The sequence below is a fragment of the Mauremys reevesii genome, linkage group 8, assembly GCF_016161935.1.
Source record: "Mauremys reevesii isolate NIE-2019 linkage group 8, ASM1616193v1, whole genome shotgun sequence".
NCBI classification, from domain to species: domain Eukaryota; kingdom Metazoa; phylum Chordata; order Testudines; family Geoemydidae; genus Mauremys; species Mauremys reevesii.
The window spans coordinates 78,941,518-78,963,677 of record NC_052630.1 but is presented as its reverse complement, the minus strand read 5'-3'; the positions used below and the strand labels follow the sequence as shown (position 1 = coordinate 78,963,677).

The following is a 22,160-nucleotide window of genomic DNA, read 5'->3' as shown; positions in this document are numbered from 1 at the left end:
TAAAGCAGCCAAATGTGCCATTCTTAGCAAGAAAACAAATGAAAAGGTCAAATGTTCACAAATCGGTGTCTAAAGTTATGGTGCTAAATCCATATTTAGGTGCCTAAATAAGTGATTTGTTTTTTAGAAGGGAGACTTGCTCTGATGTCCATCAGAAACACAGCAGCTAGGGAGTGGCTCTGATATGCTGGAGAAGGGATCCTGCCTCCTCAGGTAAATAGGACAGGGTATTCCAGTGGTGGCCAGCCAAATAGTGCCAGATTTTGGATTGTATGTGCATTTTTGGTCATTTTTACCTTAATGTGGCATTTCCAAGCATTGTAGGGTTTTAAATAATAATGTTCTTTGAGGAGTTTAGCTTAGCTTCAGTTTACCAAAGTGGGTCCCCTGTTCTGGGTCAGCCGCTCCTGCCTCCTTCCAGCTGCTCATGGTTCTAACTGCACCTTTTCTTATCTACTGTTCTAACCTGCCAGAACTTCTGGATGACAATAGCCACAGGCAGCACCCACAGGCATTGTTATACAATGAGACCATAGAAATCACAGTTCATGCATAAGATATGTTGAGCCTCAGAGATTTCCCCAAATTGTCTTAAATATCGCTGCAAAATATCAAAGGCAGAAATCCTCATTGTGGATGGCAGAATTAACCAGACTTGTATTTGTGTTGGTGTCATAAAATATAAAGGAAAGGGTAACTTTTTATCTATGCAATAACATAAAATCCCACCTGGCAAGAGGTACTGAATCACTTTACCTGTAAAAGGGTTAAGAAGCTCAGCTAACCTGGTTGGCACCTGACCAAAAGGACAAATAAGGAAAGAAGATACTTTCAAATCTGGGAGGGGAGGTTTTGTTTGTGCTCTCTTTTTTGTTCCCTCTCTGGACGGAGAGAGAGAGACCAGGCAGAAAAAACATCTGAAAACATACCTGAAATGAGCATCTAAGATTACAAAAATTGTAAGTAAGGGCAAGGAAATGTGTTAGATTATCTTTTGTTTTAGCTTGTTGAATTTTCCCTATGCTAAGAGAGAGTTTTATTCCCATTTTTGTAACTTTGAAGCTGAGCCTAGAGGGGAATCATCTGTGTTTTAAATATTTTTTACCCTGTAAAGTTACCGTCTATCCTGATTGATTTTTGCAGGTGTGATTCTCTTACTTTTTTTTAATAAATAAAATTCTTCTTTTAAGAACCTGATTGATTTTCAGTGTCCTAAAAACCAAGGGGTTTGGTCTGTGCTCACATTGTAACCAGTTGGTTAGTATATTATTCTCAAGCCTCCCCTGGAAAGGAGGTGAAGGAGCTTGGGGGAATATTTTAGGGAAATAGGGATTCCAAGTGACTCTTTTCCTGAATTTTTGTCTAAATCACGTGGTGATGGCAGCAATACCATCCAAGGACAAGGAAAGAATTTGTGCCTTGGGGAAGTTTTTAACCTAACCTGGTAGAAATAATCTTAGGGGGTCTTTCATGTGGGTCCCCACATCTGTACCCCAGAGTTCAGAGTGGGGAGGGAACCCTGACAGTTGGCCAAGATGATCTTGGGTCTGACTTTCCAAAAATCCCCTAAATAACAGGTTTAAATATCAAAGGTTCTTCCTTTTGTCAAATTGTCTTACTATCCCTAATCCCCTCTCACACAGAGAGAGTCTGTTCTGGCATAGTATTATACATTTCACTCTTATTTAATTCATTTCATGGAATTTCTATGTAACAGTGCTTGCTCTAGGGCTCTGTGAATGGCACACTGGTTTAGTTTTGAGGGTGTTAAGAGGACAGGGTGAAACTGATCATACAATAGAAGGCTAGCACAACCTTAGCAATGGGAAAAGATGCTCTTTGTTTAAGATTTTTGTATTGGGAACCAAAATAAAATACCCAAGGGAATGTTGTTTTCCCCCCAATGTATCTTGTGTAACTGTTTTTGCTCACAACATTTATACTTGTGACATCAGGAGACTGTCATGTCTGAGCAAGTGTAGTAAATTGGTTTACTTATCTTATTGCAGTGTTGTTGGAGCTATGTTGTTCCCAGAGTATGAGAGACAAGGTGGTTGAGATAATACCTTGTACTGAAACTCAAATTCTTCTATATGCAAACCTGAGTACATTTTCTTGGGTGATCATTTTGCTTGTTATTTATAGATTATATGTTCATTAATAACTGGGGAAATGATTCCACGCATTTGCTAGTAGTCTGGTGTAGCAAGAGCTTGTTGCACCTAAAGCCACCTATTGAAAAGCCCATAATGTCATGTAATCCGGCCCTCATTAAACTCTTATTATGGTGCCCTGTGGCTGGGTAGCAGTATGAGTGAACTAAAAAAATCAGACGGATCGACTCTGCACCATGTTTTAGAAGGGCAGGCTTGTATTACATGTCCACTCTAATTAGGCAAACGCCTTACCTACAAACCCTGTATTTCCCCCCTTCTCTGCATGCTTATGTTGGAGGAAGAGCCTACTTGATAAGACTGATCTGAAAAGATCCATTTGATTTTTATCTGAAATGGACAAAAGCCATGCATTGCGTTTTCTTTTGACACGCACAGTTAAATTGGCGTGGGTCAAAGAAACGTCAAAATAAATGGCCCTCTAACTGCCTTTCTCCTTTCTATTCTCTAGCAAGATTCATCACTTGATGGCCATATGAAAAGCCATTCAATCACTTGTTGGCAATGGTAACCATCTCATAAAAACTGCAGTGGATCATTATATACTATTATGAGATGATATTGCCTAGACTCCACATCAAGCTATGGCCTGTCATCATTGTTAGTCTATTTTACAGGCTGAGTGCACTCTAACTCTCCTCATAAAACTTTGTTTGAACCCGGGTTTCTCAATGTCTAGCTGCTTGGTGTTTTTTCAAAAGAAGCTTTTTCTTTTATATAGGAGTGGAGTGCCCTTCCTGTACACGGTGTATTACATCTGAACCATTCATGAGACGTGCACAGCTGTCAAGCAATCTTCTTGGTGTTTCACTCTTTGCTTGTACAGCAACATCCTGTTGTTCTGCATTTTCCGTTCATCCTTGTATGGAGCCGATGAATGTCTTTGGTATGTGATTGCTCTAAGTGCTAAATGTCCTACAGTAGGGATCTATGCTAATGTACTGAACTTTGAAGAAGTGGTAAATCACTTGCCTGTAACTGTTTTCCAAAGCAAGTATTTAGGATGGATCCACACTCCTTCCCTGCCTTTCTTCCCTAGAGTTTGGGTTTATTTTTGTTCCTACTTCTAATGAATTAGATTAATAAACAGATTCTGTTTGCCTATACATCACAAGTGACTAAAATGGAAGAGGAAGAAGATATTTCACTTTTTTTATTTAAAAAAATCCTTGTATTGGCTTAGAAAATTCAGACTGATCTTTTAGGTATATTTTATAAGTTTTAGGTTTTATAACCTGACAGGAAAGCTTGTGGCTTTTAAAAACTTTTATTGTGACTTATTAAACCAAGGAAATTCCTAGACATGTGCTAGGTTTAAATAATGCTAAACTCATGACAAAAACTATAAAAGGCAAAGAAATGTAATATTAAGGTTGAAACTCTTGGTTTTGTGCATTTGCAGTTCACCTTTAAGGACAATCCAACCATCTCAGTATAAGAAATGTCACAAATCAACAAAGAGGGGCAATTCAGCACACTGAGAATTCAGATCTCTCACATTTCTTCCTTTTCACAGGTCCTGACGTGCAGATGCATTTCTGAGCATAGGCTTAGGGAGGATGGAATTGTGGCTGAAGTTCAGGACTAGAAGTGATGAGATCCGAGTTTTGCGGCCAGCTCTATTACAGACTTCCTGTGTGACTGGAGATAAGTCATATTAAATGCTCTGTGCTTCAGTTTCCCAATCTGCAAAATGCAATTAATATTTCCCTAACTCATTTTTTTGTGAGGCTTAATGCATTAATGTTTTGGAAAATGCTTTGAGAGCCATGGATGCAAGGGCCTGTATAAGACAACGCTAAATATAGCTGATTATTAATTTCTTCCTGCTTTGTGTTTCACCCCAGCATGTACTCTCTGCTGGTGCCTGCACTCCCCAGGTGTCTTTTTGGGACAGAACTTAAGAAGGCATTTTAAAAAGGTTTTCTAACTGTGGTGCAGTGATGTTTGTTTAATGGCACTTATCCTTCTTCAGCGGCAACCTTTGAAGGCTCCACTGCTCTTTGGTGGTGGGTGGGACAGCAATGTATGGCCCTCATCTTCTAAGTGCCTCAGAAACATTAATTAATCTTCACAACACCCTTGTGAGGCAGGGCAAGTAGTAGTATCCTCATTGTACAATAGGAAACTGAGGCACAGGGAAATCAAGTGAATTGCCCAAGGTCATATAGGAAGTCTGTGCCAAAGCCTTAGTCCTAGTGCCTTACCCACAAGACCATACAAACCTGGGTTTAAATTCCTAATATGTTTAATGCCCCTTTTCATTTGGGACATTTAGTACATCATATTTGATTTTTCATAGTACTTGCAGGTTGCCTTAACGAGCTGCTTCTTTCTCCTTAACACACTCTAGTACCTACTGTATGCAACAGACAGCACAGAAAGTCGATTACATTGGGTCCTTATTTAGTGGTTTAAAGCAGTACTTACGGAAGGTGCAAGGTGGACGTTATATAGACTGTAAGGTTACATGTTAGAAGATGGGGTTATGCAAGGTATGCAACAATGTGGCAGTTAGCAGTGCTGCAATATAAGACACTAACACAGGGCTTGCATCACACACTGAAATGAAAACACTAAAATAGAGGGCTTCTGTTTTTCTTCTTGACTGATATGTCCCAGCAATTGCTTGCTTGTGGGAGAGCTGAAATAGTCCTTGCAAAGGAAGGCCATGCGTTAAGCCACCAGAGCTGGCCCTACGCTTTATCTAGGTGTTCTCCCTGTCACCTCGTGAGCTCTGGAACCTTCAGCCCTAGAAGTTGGCTGCCTAATGAGGACAGAGGTATCTGGGCATATATGCCAGCCAGCAGAGGGAGCACAACACAAACAAATTGAGGATAGGAGACAATAGGAATAAAATCTCTAAACAGCCCCTTCCTAACAGTATTGTCAGAACATAGCTGGATTGGAAAGAAACAGAGGATGGAGGAGGGGCTGCAGGGCTCTGACAGCATGATGGTCAATCAACACTTCTTAACTGGAGCTCTCAGCTGTTTGGCAGTGGGGCAGAGGGTCCCTGGATGTGAAGAGACCTATGTGACTGCTAGACTGCATACTATGTAATGTACCATATGAAAATAAACCTTTGCACTAGGCCCAGTCACTTCTTGGGTCCAGCTGCACTTCTGATCTACCTCCTTATTAGGAAATGGCAGTTATGCTGTAACATGACCAGTAATCAGGAAGATCATCTGCACATTTTATCACTATAGCTATTGCCAAAGTGCCTGCTCTTTAATCTAAAGTTGCACAGACCTGCACCTAGACACAGATAAACTGTTAGCTGCCTAACTTCAGTCATTATCAAGCTCTGAACTATTATCAGGAGGCAATTATCTAGCTGCACAACTAGGGACCGTCATAGATAAGCAGTGACAAATTCATAGCTTTACCCTGTCTGTTGCCTCTGCCTCAACTACTGTCTACACTTTATTTTTTTAAGCATACCTAAATATTAAGCAAGAAACAACCTAATTTTGAGTTTAAATGTTTGTTAGCCAGAAAAAAGTCCCATTGTGAATTTGATGCTTCTACAGTAAGCCACAAAGAATGTGGATAATGTAGCATTTCAGTCACTAGGTGGTGCAAAAGGAATATACACCTCAAAGAAGGAAGGCATGTTGGCACTTTGAAAGGCTTCACTAGCACGTGATGCCATCTCCCTGGGTTTAATGGAATACTTGTGTTTTGCTGTCAAGTTTGCCTTTTACAAAGGGTCAGGATTCTTGCTGCTAACCTCATTCCAGCTTAATTTCACATAAAACGAACAGCTTTCCTGCAACTGAAAGGTGGTGTGTTTCATATTCACAGAATTGCTAGAATTGCTATTAACTCTGGATGAATGCAATAGCATTGTGTCCTTTCTTTCTTTCTTTTTTTTTTTTTTTTAATTACAGGCATAGGTCTTTCTTTCTTTCTTTTTTCTTTCTTTCTTTTCAGGCTCATTCCCCTGGGTGTTTATCGGGTTGTCTGCTTCTGGTGGCCTGTTTCAGAGGGTCTCTTAGTGCTAAATGGGACCTAATTATTTTTATATTTTAAAAGGGCTGTTTTAAGTTATATAATGACTCTGGTGTTGTCTCTGAGAGTGAAGAATTAACCTGAAAAGGTTGCCTTTTCTCACAAAACAGATTGCACACTTGGTTCTCTATATTGATTAGTTAGGCATTTAAAGAGCTGCATTTTCTCACTAAATGCCTTGAAAATTTGTCATGATAGTATTTAAAGGGGCAAACTGACATTGTTTATTTTCCCAAACCTTTTCGGCATATTGCTTAGCCCCATATTGCCCCTTTAGGGAGCTCTCATATAGTATGAAGGGATGATAATGCCCTTTCTGCTTAGATAACTGAGACAGAATAACATTTCTTTTCTGCTGAAATACCAAGGAAAGGGATGCCACAATGCCAAATGTATATTACATTTCAGCTGATGGGGTGGCAATAGCCATCCTGAATAGCTATTCAAGGGGACTGAAATTTTCACAATTTATATGAATGATATAAGGGTTTGTTAGCATTTCTGTCCATTGGCATTCCAGAAAGTAGAGTTCTTTTCTCCTTGGAGTTTTCCAGATGACAGGTGGGGGAACTTGAACTGTAATGGCTTATGCTGCACCTGGTTGGTGACAACAGGCAGACTTTGCTTTCCAGGGTTGTCAACCAGGCACCTTTCACTAACTCTGCATTCTTTAAGAAAACTGAATTCAGGTACTGGTACTGCCACTAAAGCCAGTGGTGCTCTGTATAGCCAAACAGGTCCAGTCATGAGGGTCAGATTCCAGGATCAAAGCTTTAGAGATTAATTGAGCTATTATAAAAGGCAGGGAAGGGCAGTTATGTCCACAGTGGCTTTGCAATAGCAGTCACTCTTCGTTAATTCCCTACTGCTCATTTACTTGCCATCTCTGTTTGTTTTCATGGCAGTCAGAGTTGAATGCACTTTCCCCAGGTCTCTGAATAAGCCATTGTCACCCTTTGATTTGACTCCTGAAGTCAATGTAATCAAATATGCTCACTGCTTACAATCCCAAAACAAAATGGAAGTAGAGGCTTCAATCTGGTTAAATCACTTTGAGAACAACTAATTATGCTAAAATCTGCAGTGCAATTAGCACTAGTTGACTTGGCACTCTTTGGAGGGCCTGCGTCAGCTGCAGATTGCAGGAGCCTGAAATCAGGCTTCATCTAGAAGGTAGGAGTTGGGAGCAGCTCTCTGTAATTTTAAAATCAGAAATCTCTCCTAGTGGGCCTCCTCTGCCCCCACCAAATGCTTCAGGCCCTGCAGCAAATCTTTTTTTCCAGCTGTGCCAGAGATGGTACTTGGTCACCTCTATAACCTTTGCATATGGCCAATTCCTTCAGTCACTAGCCCCCTTGAGACACCCACAGGCTCCAGCTCCCATTCTGAACCTATGTTTCCTGCATGGCAGTCCCACAAGTCTCTGCCACTCTACCAGAAGGCCAAAGGAAAATGATTCTTTATTAGGACTAATGGAACAATCTGTATTTCTAAGGGTAAATTATTTCTTGCCTGGAAAATATCATTAGGTTGAGCATTTATACTCTCACTCTTCCCCAGATTCCTTGGTAGTGGTGGCTATTAGTGAACGGGAGAGAGAAGGACACTAAGCATCAACACCAAAAGACAAAGAGGCTGGACTTTTTTGGATGCAAATTTTATTCTACAGCAAGTCTGCCACTAAGGTTTGCAAACCAACAGGCACTCCTGAGCTGCTATGACTTCGCCCTCTGGGAAAACATTATAAAACTTAAAGACAAGTTACCAGAGAACTTAGGCAGGATTTGGCAGTAACGGTGGTGGAGGGCAAGTTAGTTACCAGGACTGCTCTCCAGAACAGTTTAGATGGCACAGATGTGGTGGCTTTAACCAGGGCATCAACCATTTCTATGAGAAGATGTTTGTAGTTAGTCATCTGGGCTCTCCCAGAAGTCCAGGACTTGCCTTTTGAAGGTCCCTTTTTGTTTTTTTGGATAAGACAGATGATAGGGTCCATAGCCTAAAAGATTCCAGGGAGACATTAAAATATCTTGGAATCTATACTCTGGCATCAAAGAGGAAATAGCTCCATCCTCAGCTGCCATAAAGACACCAGGATTTTGCTTGCTGGTCTCAATATCCATTGAAGAGAAAGTAGTTATGGGAGACAACATCCACTGCCCTTCTTTTCAGCATCAGTGAGCTCCTCCCATCCAGCCACTTCATCCAAACAGACATTTTGATGCATTGGTCGAGACATAAAGGATGCTTACTTCCATGTCGCAATATGAAGTTTCTCAGATTTGTGGCAAATGGGTCCCATTATTAGTTCATGGTGCTCCCATTCAGTCTCTCAACTTTTCCTCAGGTTTTCACAAAGTGCATGGTGGTGGCGGCAGCACATCTATGAAGTCTGGACGGGGGGGTGCCCTTTATCCTCCTGCTACCTATCCTCACTCTAGTCACAGACACTTCAGCCCTAGGTTGGGGGACTCATATGCGGTCCCTGCAGACTCAAGGTTTCTGGTTGTTTCATGAATGGCTCATAAATGTCAGGGAGTCAAGAGCTTTGTGATTAGCCTGTTCAGTTTTCCTCCTGTAAGTAGTAGGAAAGAACTTGTTAATTCTAGGAGACAACTCAGAAACTGTTTTACATAAACAGAGGAGTGTGGCCAATCCAATTATGCCAGGAGGCAATTTGGCTCTAGGACTTTTGCATAACCAATTCAATTCATCTCAGGGAGGGTTACCTTCTAGGGAAGCAGAACACATTGGTGGATTGACTGAGCAGGACCTTCTCCAATCACCATGACTGTTTTTATGACCAGACATTGCCAGATCCATTTTCCAGCTCTGGGGGACCTCCCCAAGTGGACCTGCTTGCAACAAAGCCCAAAAAGAAAATGCCATCAGTTTTGGTCTCAGGGAATTCTCAGCCCAGGCTCACTGACAGATGCTTTTCTGCTATCTTGGAAGGGATCCCCTTCAGTATGCCTTGTGCCCAGAGTATTGTTCAAAGTCAAATCAGACCATGCTTGTTTTATACTTGTAGCCCCAACAACACTGTTACTTGTTCTACTGATCTTGTCAATCAAGCCTTCACTCTCTCCCTGTGGATCCAGATGTGAGTTCGCATGAGCTTGCCTGCTTGCTCCATCCCAACCTGCAAGCCCTCCACCTGCCAGTGTGGATGCTTTGTAGTTAACTCCTTTAGAGATCCTGTTTTAAGGAGGTTCAGAAAGTGCTTCTGTATAGTAGAAAACACTCAACTAGGGACACTTACCTGGCTAAATGGAAAGACTTCTCCATTTGGTCCCATCAGAAAGGCTTATCTCGAGGGCATGCATCCCTGAACCTCATATTGGACTATCTTCTATACCTAAAACATCAGAGTTTGGCCATTAGCTCTATAAGAGTTCATCTGGCAACTATCACAGCCAGTTTCTGGGTGGATAGTAGATCTCTCTTCTCCAACCTCATCGTTACCAGATTCCTAAAGGACTTGGTTAGATTGTAAATACACGTGCAAGACCTTATCCATCCTTAGGACCTGAATGTGGTCCTAGCAAAGTTGATTGGACTGCCATTTGAACCCCTTGCAACTTGCTCTTTGCTCCAGCTCTCTGTGAAGGTAGCATTTTTAGTTGCCATTACCTCAGCCACGACGGTGGGTGAGTTGAGAGCTCTAGTGTCAGAGCCTCCCGAACCCGCTTTCCATAAGAATAAAGTTTATATCTACTCTCACTCAAAATTTCTCATGAAGGTAGTATCTAATTTTATGTTAACCAGGCAATCTATTTGCTGACTCTCTTCTCGAAATCACATACACGTAGAGATGAGGTGAGACGTAATTTGTTGGCTCTGAGAAGAGCTTTAGCTTTCTACCTGGATCGTACAAAGTTCTTTAGATCCTCCATGCAGTTGTTGATTGTGGTTGTGGACAAAGCCAAGCGTCAACCCGTTTCCACTCAGAGAATGTCATCCTGGATCTCTCTGTGCATGCATTTATGCTGTCAATTGGCTAATATAACCCAACCAGCTAGAGTAGTGGCACATTCTACTAGAGTACAAGCACCTTTTAGCAACTTTCTTGGCACCAAGACCCATTTGTAACACAGTGTCCTGATCATCAGTCCACACTTTCGCTTCTCATTATGCCATATCCCATCAGTCCGGGGACAATGCCAATTTTGAACAAGTTGTCCTACAATCATTGTTCAGGTATAATCTGAGCCCACTTCCATGTTTGTCTGCTTGTGAGTTACCTCAGTGGAATGGACATATGCAAGCACTTGAAAAAGAAAAAATGGTTACCTACTTTTGTGTAACTGTTGTTCCTTGAGGTATATTGCAAATACCCATTTCACAACCTGCCCTCCTTCCCCTCTCTATAGAGTCTATCCAGCACTAAAAACTAAAGCTTGAGCTGCCCAAGTGGGCATTGTTGAGGGGAAAAGTCCTCCAACAACTGTGTACGAGGCGTGCACAGACCTACGGTGGAATGGATATGTGCAACACATCTCGAAGAACAACAGTTACAGAAAGGTAAGTAACTGTTTTTTATGGGGTAAATTGATTTAACCATTGGGAAACTAAGGATTCTTTCCCCAGAGTAATAACTATAAAGCACGCTAATGCTATTCAACATTAGTGCATTAAAGTGTGGCCTTATTAATTCAAAGCATAAAGGCAACAAAATAAGCTGTTCGATTTAAAATATAATACATATATAATGAGGAAAATGTGTGAAAGCTTTATTCAAATGAAAATGCAGAAGTGTTTGAACTAGTGAGGTATGTTTTTCTGCTGAGTTATGAGCATATGTAATAGATTTAATTATTAATTTCTCCATTGTTCTATGCACACAGACAGGGTTCAAGGCACAGACATTCTCTGGCTTTCATAGATCTAATTTGTATAATTATTGCCTGAATAAAGAATTGCTCCAATTCCTAGCGCTCTTTTTTCCTCTCCTAAATATTATTTCAATGTGGCATTCCAAAAGAGGAACACCTGCCACTTCTTCAAAGTCAGCTGATCACTGGCAATGATGGAGTGAGCTACTGCTGATGACGTTCCTTTTCAAGCCCTTTTGTCTAAAGGAATTATCATGCACCCTTTTCATTTTATTGAACAAATTACATTTGTCAAGGTCTATCTTTGTAAATAAATAACTAGAGACACATGGCTGTGTATTTCTGCTCTTCCAGGTCTCTTGTTCTATTTATGGAAGCCAGATGACATGAAACAAAAGAGAAACTTTCCGCTAAAAGCAATTATCTTTCTACATTCCCATCAGTATAATTATATTGCAGGGAATTTTAAGAAGCTGTACAAGTAGAATTGAATGCTTAAAATCATGTTTGCTGAATTGTTGTTATGCAAAAGTTGAGCAGGCTGTATTGCATCATATTAACAGAACAGCACCAATGGCAATTCTCTTACAATGCTGTGCCTGAAAGTGTGTGTGTATGTATTTAATGCGAGACCAGAATTTGAAAATGGGACTGTGCTGTAAAAAAAAGATTGCAGAAAAATATGTATGGGAGTCTGTGAAGGGGGTTCCCCGCACCACAGGTTCGCCTTCTAGTGGCTGCATCTTGGAATTAGCTTTCGCCTCATCTGGTGCATCCCATCTCTCTCTCTCTCTCTCATATTCAGGGTACTCACTCTTTGTGACTTGGTCCTTGGGTCAGGTTGCTATATAGTAGTCCTCTTCTGGAGTAACAGTGCCCCCTGGAAAGCAATCTGTATGCTGTCTGTTCCAACTCCAGGTCCTGTGCTACTTGCCTGTGGCTGGTAGGAGAACTCAGGTCCACCTGCTATTTCGAGTTCCAGCAACCTAAGTCTTCTCAGTCTCCGCTGCTATTTCCCAGGGCTCCTTCCCACCACACCTCTCTCTCCTGCCTGTTTCTGGGTTTACTACTGTAGCTTCCTTTGGTCCCCCATGGCTACTTCATTCCTCTAGACTCCCTAATCCAGGGCAGGACCCCAGGGCTTACTATCCCCCTGGATCATCTCCTTGTCCATGGCCAACTCCCTTTCCTTCTAGGGAGTGACTGCAGACCTTCTTCCTGCTCTCACTTCCTGGCTTTATATACCTATCCTAGCTCCTCCCACAGCTGGGTGTCATCTGCCATTAGGCCCTATCAAGCCCAGGTTCCATTCCAGGTTCAGCATATAAGGTTCATTGGCCCCTTCTGGCCCATATTAACTTGATCATGAGTTGAGTGGGTTGAACATCCCACCATAGAACCAATGCTGTCTTCTCCCCTGATTAAGAGTGTTACAAATGAGTCCACAAATATTTAAAAAAAAAATAATGCCCCATCCTGCAAGTGCCTAAGCATGTGTGTATCTTTACTCATGTGAGGAGTCCTGTTTCACTTGCTATGCATGTGACTGAAGTTATACATATAAAGTAAATGACTGCAGGATTGGGGCCTTGGTTGGCCTTTTGCCCCTACTGCATGCAGCAGATGCTTGTAGAGTTGAATTCTCTTGAAGTGAGTAAAATCGCAACTTAGCTCAGCAGTTGTTGGATGAAGATAGGACAAACCCTGTGGAGAGTGAGGCTTTGCCATTGACTTGAGCTATTTTGGGAGTATATAACACCTGTTAGTGTTCATGAATTTTTTTTCTTGTGATATAAATCCATGTGTCCATGAAAGATTCCATTTTTAAAACAAATGGTCTTCCGAGCTCAAGGGAGAGCTTCTGCTATTTATAAGGAATATAGCACACAAATATGAACCCAGGGGCTAGACTTCATTGTGTAAGGGAGCTGGTAGCCACATCTATATTTACATTGCCTAACATTTTTCACTATAAAAGATTCTTGCAATCTGTTTTTGAGCAGCTCTTACATCACCATTGTTTAAAAAAGATATTTGAATTTTGGCAGGGGAAAAGACTTCAGGCTAGAGGAGAACCCACTCTGCATCCCATGAAATTCTGCTCACTTTTGCTGAGGTATATTAAACGTGGAAAATCACCATTTCCATTCTCTTGCTCATATTCATCAGGAAAACTTCAGCAGCCTGACAAATTAATAACTGAATGTGAATATTCTAATAGGGGGCCTACACTGCCACTGCAGCAGCAGCACATGCTGTACCGGGAACACTGGAAGCAGACAGCTTCTCTGGGATGGGGGTAGAGAGAGACTGGCCAAACTCCCCAAAAGCTCCTTCTAGAGCAAATGAGGCAGTGATTCTACTGACAATAGCCTCATTCATTACCCAATCCTAATTTATTCCCTGAGCACCATCCATCCTTTGCAGAGAATGAGGCAGGGATCCTGTGGAAAAATAAGTATATAATAATGTAATTAACAAGGGAGCTGAAATAAGGTTTCACAGACAACCTTAGTACTAGCATTTCTGCTTGACTTTGCAGCCTAATCCAGTTGTTTAGATAATTTTTTGTATGTAATGCTGTAGATAGAATGGATGTTTTTTTCCATTAGATTGTTTTCCCCTCTGCCCCCTGTTGTTATCCTAGTTTCATTTGATTGTCTCCTTTTCTTCCCTGCTTTGCTTCTCATTAGTTTTGTGTGGGTTTTTTTTTAACACTCTCTCCCTGGTGGAACAATAACATACAAGACAAACTTTTCAAAACCAAGATATCGGAGCAGTTTCAAAATGAGTTTCTTACCCCATCCCTGCCTACCAGCATTAAGTCTGCAGCCAGCCAGCCTAGAGTAAGGTGGGGTGAGTTGGACCCTCTCTGATTTAAGGATCAGCCTGTTTTGTGTGTCTGTTTGGGGTTCTTGTGTGTTGTTATTCTGAATTCTGAGAAATTAAAGTAGTGTAGGTTGCAACTTTCCAGCAAGAGTAGTTTGTTTTTTATCTAACTTCTCTGTGTGTACATTGAGAACATAACATTAATATGTCCCCATAACACTGCAGAAGATTATACAAAAACAAATAATAGAATGTGCCCTACACACACAAGGGAGGATGCCTGGTCCCCTATATTGACTACAACAGAATATTTTCCTTTCTGTGAAATCCATTTTGACTGCCATGTGTTTGCATTTATTTTCTTTCCAGTTTAGATTACTCATCCATAACTTAGCAGCAGGACAGAACATATTGAAAGCATGCTTTCTGCTCCACAAGGAATTGCCTTTCTCCTGTTTCCTAGACTCCATTTTGCCATGTTTTCTGATAGTTCCACTGTGAAGAATTCTGTCTGATGGGATGAAGACGTACAAACCAACAGTGTTCCAAGTCAGCTGAGTTCAGTGTCACTTTGCAGGCCAGACACACAAGGGCTAAACTGTTCCAAGGGCCTTGAGATAATGGGCTGAAATTCCTTCCTAGTGCTCTGGAGAGTAGCAATGGAGGCTACCCGGGACTTGCATTCACTCTAGCCTCATACCGTCCCACTCCCTGTGGGTGGGAGTCATGGTGTAATCTCTTAAAGTTTATTTCAATCCAAATATAATCTTTTCTTTTTCTAGACATCCCGTTGGGCCACAGTTTCTTTGCATTCTTTGACCATGGACAGAAGTTACAGTAAGTGGCTTCCTCTTGTTTTGTTGTGACTTCTTCTGTGGCCAGTGCTGAAGATCTGCTTTCACTTATGGCTCTTCCTTGGTAAGGATTAACGTTTCAGGGGGTTTAAATTTGAACCTTAATGCAATAGTCTGTCAGTTGGGTTTTTAATAAATGTCCTTTTTTTCCCCCTGAAATAATCTGTAAGGCTGTTACTAATCAGAATATGAGACACTTCCTCAGTTGGTTTCAATGGGGCTTGTTTTTGTTGCATCTGGCAGTGTGTCCAACAGAGCAGCTCAACCAAAATGTGCTCAGTTAAAATCAGTTGTTTCACAAGAAGCCACTATTTCTTGGTTATATTATTATTAAATATCCAGGCATGTGTGTCTAGAAAATATGCCATTTCCCCTCTCATCCCCCCAAAAGATGAAGAATAACGGATCCAAAGCCTCACAAAACCCGAATATGCCTCTATTTAAGAATTGAATATATGGATTTTTATGGAGTTTAGGAGGGAAGAATTTAACAAAACAAAACAAAAAAATCCATGCTGACATCTCTCCTCTTATCTCCAGGGGGATTTTGGTTGCATAATTTTAAATTCCTTAAAATACTGGGTTATGAGAGCTGACAAAATGTTAATGGTGTCACAAGGGTGATACTAATGTTCCAGTATATCTTTGTCCATATTCTAATATGCCTCTTAGATAATGGAATTCATTATTGATTTGAGAACGTTTTATTTTATTGGCATATCTTGTTGTTTTCAAAAGTTTGTCATTAGGGACCTTGGGGCTGCGGCTTTTGGCATTGGCTGTTCAAATCACTTAGATGTGTGAAGCTTTGTTCCTCCCTTTTGCTTAATGAATGAACTATTGCTCTATAAACACAAGAAATACCATGTTGGATTGTGTTCTCCTTAGCTGAGTTGGATTAGTGCTTGAGTATGCGATCTCAAAGAAAACCTATTTGCTGTGGTGGTATTGGTGATTCAGTAGATGACACTCTTTCTTCTGACTCAGTTCTGAATCAGTGCACCAGCATGGTTCTCATGCTTGTGATACTTATGCCCCGTTGAGAGTACATTTGGGTGTGTCTGTGATGTGTGTTACAGTATGCTAGGGGACCACATTGTGGTTGGCAAGCTCAATTGCCTGTAATGCAAAGAAGGCCACTGATACCACCTTCAAAGATAAACAATTACCTTTTATTATCACACAGGGCCTTAACGCTGCCAGCTTCAAATAACATATAATCACAAGTCTGCAATATCATTTACTTCTGCTAAGAGAAAATAGCACATATTAAATTGCTGCTGAGGTGATAGGAACATTTTGACTAACGTTCAACTGGAGAAACAACATGAGCCAGCCAGGAACTAATTCAGATGATGACTCCACAGATACTAATAGCTTGCATCATGCCAAATACATCAAATGCGTGGTCCACTGTTGAATCATCTTATGTATTTGTGTGTTGTTACTCCTAAAAGAACAATTGTCCAGGAACTTTTGTATGTGTCCATATTACACATGCATGAGATATGTTAAAGTAAATATATGCGGACACACAAAAAGTATATGCATATAGGTAGTAGTATAGTATAGTATATGCATATAATTTTCTGCTAACGGGAGGCTGAGAGGCTGTTACAGGTAAACAGTTCAAGTTCGAGTTCAGTGTTTGGAAAACAATATCTTTGCTCAGGTCTGGCTCTGAGTCTGCTGTTGTGACTTGTTAGCTATGACATTCCCATGGAACCCTAAGGCAGGGAGGAGTGCATGAACCTGATTGGCTGACCTGAGGCTTAGACTTTTTAAGAGGTCCCCTAATTTTTTTAACTCAATCCTCCGAAAAATACAACAGCAGCTACATGGGCTAAAAATATTGCCTTTAAAAAATAAAATAAAATAACGTTTTGCTTCTGTAGCATCTGAATTTGTCAAGGGCACCAGATAAATATCTCAAGCAAGCTTAACTCAGCCCAGAGCCAGGCCTTTGACCACTGCTTGAATCTGTCCCTTTCTGTATGATTTGTATCCTGGCCATAGGCCAACTTTCTGCTTTAGAAATGTACAGCAGTTGTGAGTCCTGACGGACCAAAGTGTTTTCAGAGAGTTGAAACACCGACATTGATAGAGCTATGTGTAATCTTCAAAATTCGGTCTGCCTCTTTCCTTCTCTTTCTGCAGAGTCCATGTCACTTTTTACAGATAAATATATTCTCAAAACCAATGCTTTGTTGTTAAATTTTCTAACAAGAAATGCTAGTAACTCAACACGAGCAACCCCACAATAACAGCTTGATCTAAACAATAGCTTGGTTTCAAGCTTCTAAGTGGCAGTTGCACAAAAGTGAAGGAATGTTTTTAAACTAATAAATCCAAATGTAGAGGATCCATTTTCAATAATCTAGAATTTTACTGCAAGGGTAATGTGGAAATATCCTGGCTTGAATGATCATATCACTGATGCTCTACAAGCACTATTATGGCATCACAGGAAGTTTTGAATAAATTGCAATATTTTTCTTTTAACACAAGAGACTTTACGTGTCCCTATTTATTGGTTTAAACTTTCCTCTGCCTCCATTTTACTTTGCCCTTTGAATGTCCTGGGTACAGCACATTGGTTCGTATTTCAAGAAGAGTTAGAGAGCGCAAATGCCAGCACATTTGTGTCAATGGCTTCCAAAAACTACAGAATTTCCTGCCCAACTACATCAGATTAGCCAGAAACTTTGTAACTGCTTAAAAAACAAAAAACAAACAAAAAAAAACATTCTGACTTTCCTCCTCTCCCCTAACCCATATGGTTCAGCTGGCGTGGTGGAGCTTTACTCTTTTATCCAGTATCTTCAGATGTTTCTCTCAATGTGCACTGTGCTGTATTTTTATGGTCTGTGTATTCTATAGCACATAGTTTTAAGCTTACAATGAAAGAGAGAGTGGATTCAGCTTAGTGATCTGAGAACAGGTCTAGGAACCAAGAACTCCTGAAGTTTCAGTCCCAGCTTTGCCACTAAGTCAGGAATCCATATGAAATGAAAGCCACATGATGAGCAATTGTAAAATATTTTTTGTGTGTGTCTCAGAGAAGGGTGCAGATTTTCAGAGGTTGTCTTTCCCTTGCCCATGAAGCCTAACTGAAGCTGAGTTTCCAAGTGGAAAGTGTGTGCATCTCCCCTCCCATTTGCAATATTGAGATTGACGATTAGGTAGTCTAACTGGGGACCTTACATTTTCACCTTGAGAATTATTTGGACTGACATCTCAATAGTAAACGAAAATAAATTAGCTGAGGATGTCTGCATGAAACTTTACAGCTGAAAAATTCATTCTCTAAAAACATTTATATTGTACTCTTTATTGTCAACTAATCCTGCCCAAACTCATTTAATGGCAGTGTGTGGGTTACTCGCTGTCAGTGAGATTATCAAAGGCATTTTTCAGTTGGTGCACCGGGAAAGCATATGCTTCAATGCCAAGTAAAACAATAATGAGGAAATGTTATGATCAGACTTGACCAAATGACCTTTCCCATTTTAGATTAGTTCTTAATTTCAGCACAAGGGTCATCCTGTGAGAATACTTACAATAAGTCATTGCTCACCACTCACATGAAAAAGAAGTGACTTATTAGAAAACTCACTGTACTCATTGCAGTTAATGAGATGTGGAAAGCTTTGTAATTTGATTTGCTGGACCATATGCTGTAAAGGGATACTGCTGATTTCATTCCTCCACATTTAATTTAAGCAATATGCAATGGCTTCTTCGTATGGCTACTTATACAATAAAAATTAACTTGGAGTATCACACACACACACACACACTATTGTGGGGTTTATTACTTGGGGTGGTTGAGTTTCAAGTGTTTTTCACGGAAACATCTGTAAGTAATGTGTGGGTCTAATTTTAAATCCTGGCAAATATTTTCCATTTAACATTTGGTTTTACTGACAAGCTTGGAGTGGTGGTTTTCAGAGCTTGTCAGTAACAGATACGTATTCCCAAAAATGAAAAAAAAAATTAAATTGAAGATATCTGTAATTCAAAACTTGCTCTTCTGACCCTTTTTTATATTTTAGTGGTTATGAACAGCAATGCAGAAATTAGTCTTCTGTCCCTTTAAACACCAGCTGCAACTGAATTCATTATTTCCCTCAATAGAAGAGTTCTGGCTTTCTCTTTGCCATCTGCCTGTAGGATGGCCATGGCAAACTCGGAATGTAAGATCAAGCTGCAAAAGGGGTTGGCTGAACTGTGCTCTTTTTTGGACACTGTCCTATGAAATCAGACAGGCAGAAGAGAAGTGTATGTGTGTGTGGCAGGCTGGAGGGAAGGAGGTGACAGCATTAGGGGTATCATGAAATATTAGAGGATCAAGGAGCCAGTATTCGTACTTTTGTATGGAATGTTTAAATCCAAACGCAAATCCTGAGAGTGGATTTAAGTTCCTACCTCACCATGGAGTTTGGCAGCATATTGTGTGCATGTCTCAACAACATGTATTCCTCTGTCTCAGGCCCAAGCCTACTTGCTTGCACCATAGCGACTAGCCATCAGGGCTTTATTTCAGGTTATTTGATTTTTGGTCACAGACAAAATGAAACAGCTTGAACAGGCAGCCTGGGCTACATAGCCCATAAAAACTAAAACCAAGCTGACTTGTCAATGTGCACTGCATTGCCTGTTAAAGCTTACACAGTGTACTATTTATCGTGCTTCATATTAGATTCTGAGACCGAACCAATGTATGGTGGTAGAAATAGCCAGTAAAGTAATTAAAAGCCAGTTTGGAAACTTACTATTAAGGTGTCTCCTTCCCCCGCCAAAAAAAAAAAAAAAAGTTAGGCTAGGATGAGGTAAAATTTACTGGTTTCACCTTAAAGAAATGACATGGCAATAATTGTAAATAATACTAACTTTTGCTCAAGCTCTTAATGTGAGGGGAGTGTGTGGTTTTGAAATTAATAGATTGGTTACATTGGAATTTGGGATTGGCTCAGTAAATCTCTAGAGGCAAAACAAAAGTTCTGGTGATCTCTGGGCTGTAGACAGTGTAGCTGTGTCAGTCCCGGGATATTGGAGAGACATGGCGGGTGACCTGAAGAAGAGCTCTGTGTAGCTTAGGAGCGTGTCTCTCTCACCTGCAGAAGTTAGTCCAATAAAAGATGTTACCTTACTCACCTTGTCTCTGTAAATTGTAGAGACAGGAGTATGTAGAGCAGCATGATGTGTCCAGCCACTGGCCGTCAGGATAACCATAGTATAATGCAATATGCCACTGTTCTGAATTTTTCCAATAAAATAAGGCAGTTGTAAAACATAGCCACACTAAACAAATTGAACAGGCTGAATTATTGATGGGAGATTCACCTTCAAGTATTGCCAGGTACTTAATGCCTGTCCTGTCTCAGAGTTCAATTGCCTGTCATTATTTGTAATGCAAATTTAAGTCTTGTGCTCAGTTGTTATAACTCTGTGGTATTAAATTGCCTTTAAAACAGTCAAGAAGACTTAGAGATGACAATACTTTAGTAACAAAAGAAACATGGCCTTTTCATGGGTTACATGTAAAAACGAAGTCATTCATTTACATTTCTGTTGCTCTGTATCTCCTGCCATTTGAGATTTACTATTTTCTCAATATGATTTAAAAAAAATTAATTTTGCTTTCAGTTTAAAAAAAAAAAAGAGTAAATTATTTCCCTCAGACCAAGATTGTCATCCTGTTGAACTCTGAACTATGGCAGCAGATAATTAGTTTTCCCCACATAGGGATTAACTGCAATGAAGAGTTTTGGAATGTGGAAATCTAAGAGACTTTTTAGAATAATGGCTCGGAAATGTCTGGAAAAAAATCTTCACTGTCACAGATTTCTAAGACTCTCCAAAAGTGTCTTCAGTATTATCCATATTTAAAGGCTTCAGAGAGAGACAAACACAAGTCTCTCTGTGCTACCTAAGAAGATCCACTTTTTCATTTCAAAATTGCCTTTAATGCTCAATAACAGCCTGTGATTTCAATTCACTTCTAAACCAACGACTTAACCTTGAGCTGGATTTTTGTTAAAGACTCAAATTGAGAGTATTCTTTGGTGGCAATTCCTCTGAGTATGGAATCACAGCATCGTTATGGATAAATTGAGAGATAAAAATTAAGATTTTAATCTCAATATGTCCCTGTTTTCTTTTGCCAGAAGTTCTGAACTGCTTCTGCAGAAGAGATTATTGCTAATGACAAACTTGGCTGTAGTGATCTTTTACAAACATTGTAAGAAACTGCAATTTGACCTGAATAAGGTGAGTGTTTTAAATGGCTGGTGGTTTTACTTTTTTAAAAATTGAGTACCAAGTACAGAAGTAACTAAAAGCAACTGAAAATACATTGAGCATTTTGCTTTGATTCCTACCACCAGCCCTGGTTTGTACTGTGAGGGAAGAAATTTCTTTCATATCAAGAGCTGAGGAAGTCAGAAGTTTAATCTTTTACCGACAACTTATTTTATTGTGTTTTTAATTTTCTCTTTCATTAACATGACCCTTTTCTATAGCTTTCCATGCCCGGTGCTTAATTACTTATCATTAGCAATGTACACGGGGGCCTTCCTGCATATTTATAAATGTGATCATTAGTACTTGGAAAGACAAAGACTTCTTTAAGACCATCATTAGTTATTCTGTTTTCATAGAAATGTTCATTAGAGAAACTACCCACCTGGTTAAATAATTATAATTAAGAATTGGTAATCTCCTTTGCATTTTTAACTTGATCTTCAGGATGTGTGCATAAAACTAAACACGCCTTGTTTAGTCATCATGCTACCTTTTCATTTTGATTTGCATTGCCAAGCAGATTTAAATGCTGTATTTTGCAGCTATATATCCTAAGAATGATTTATGGAAGGAGAGATTATTTTAAATAAATAAATAAACCCAGCAATTATCACTGAATTCATTAACTATGCACTGGCAGACGGAGGTTATATAAATCGTTTACTGTAACACACTATGTGGAGTTAAAATAAAATGTCACTGAAACCTGATTTTTCTGCTTTAGCTGTATTACTGGCTGCAGAGATTGGCACTGATGAAGAACACTCCAAAAGATGGCTTCATTTTATTTTACAAGGCCTAAATGTGTTACTGCCAATGCCATTGCACATGGATTTCATGTGAACACTTGGAATTGCTAGGAAAGCCATATGAATCGTGTACATGATTATTTGTCAGCTATAAAACAAATTAGGTGATAGAAACATAATAAAATAGTGCTGGTCATTCTTCTGCCTACTGCCCTTTGCACTTAGTGATTATTGGTATAGAACACGTCCTGGTAAGATAAGTCACCAGTGATAAACCACAACTGTGAGAAAAGCTTGTCAGTGGCATAAATATCATCTGTAAACAATTAAGCAGTTACTGCTCATTCAGTGCAGTTTTGAGAACCGAAGGAAGTCTGCAATCAGTTATATCTCCAA

At 40.0% G+C, this 22,160-nt stretch overlaps 2 long non-coding RNA genes across 2 annotated transcripts; one reads left to right on the top strand and one right to left on the bottom strand.

The window, feature by feature from the left end:
- Positions 1–7,974: 7,974 nt before the first annotated feature.
- On the bottom strand, positions 7,975–12,210 carry LOC120370652. The gene is made up of 4 exons (XR_005583864.1): positions 11,841–12,210; positions 9,454–9,549; positions 8,921–9,046; positions 7,975–8,766 (listed from the first exon to the last, which is right to left on the bottom strand). It is a non-coding gene; the product is annotated as an uncharacterized LOC120370652 (long non-coding RNA).
- A 1,962-nt stretch (positions 12,211–14,172) lies between these two features.
- Positions 14,173–21,866, top strand: LOC120370651. Its single transcript, XR_005583863.1, has 4 exons — positions 14,173–14,413; positions 14,638–14,692; positions 20,880–20,982; positions 21,740–21,866. It is a non-coding gene; the product is annotated as an uncharacterized LOC120370651 (long non-coding RNA).
- The last annotated feature ends 294 nt before the right edge of the window (positions 21,867–22,160 follow it).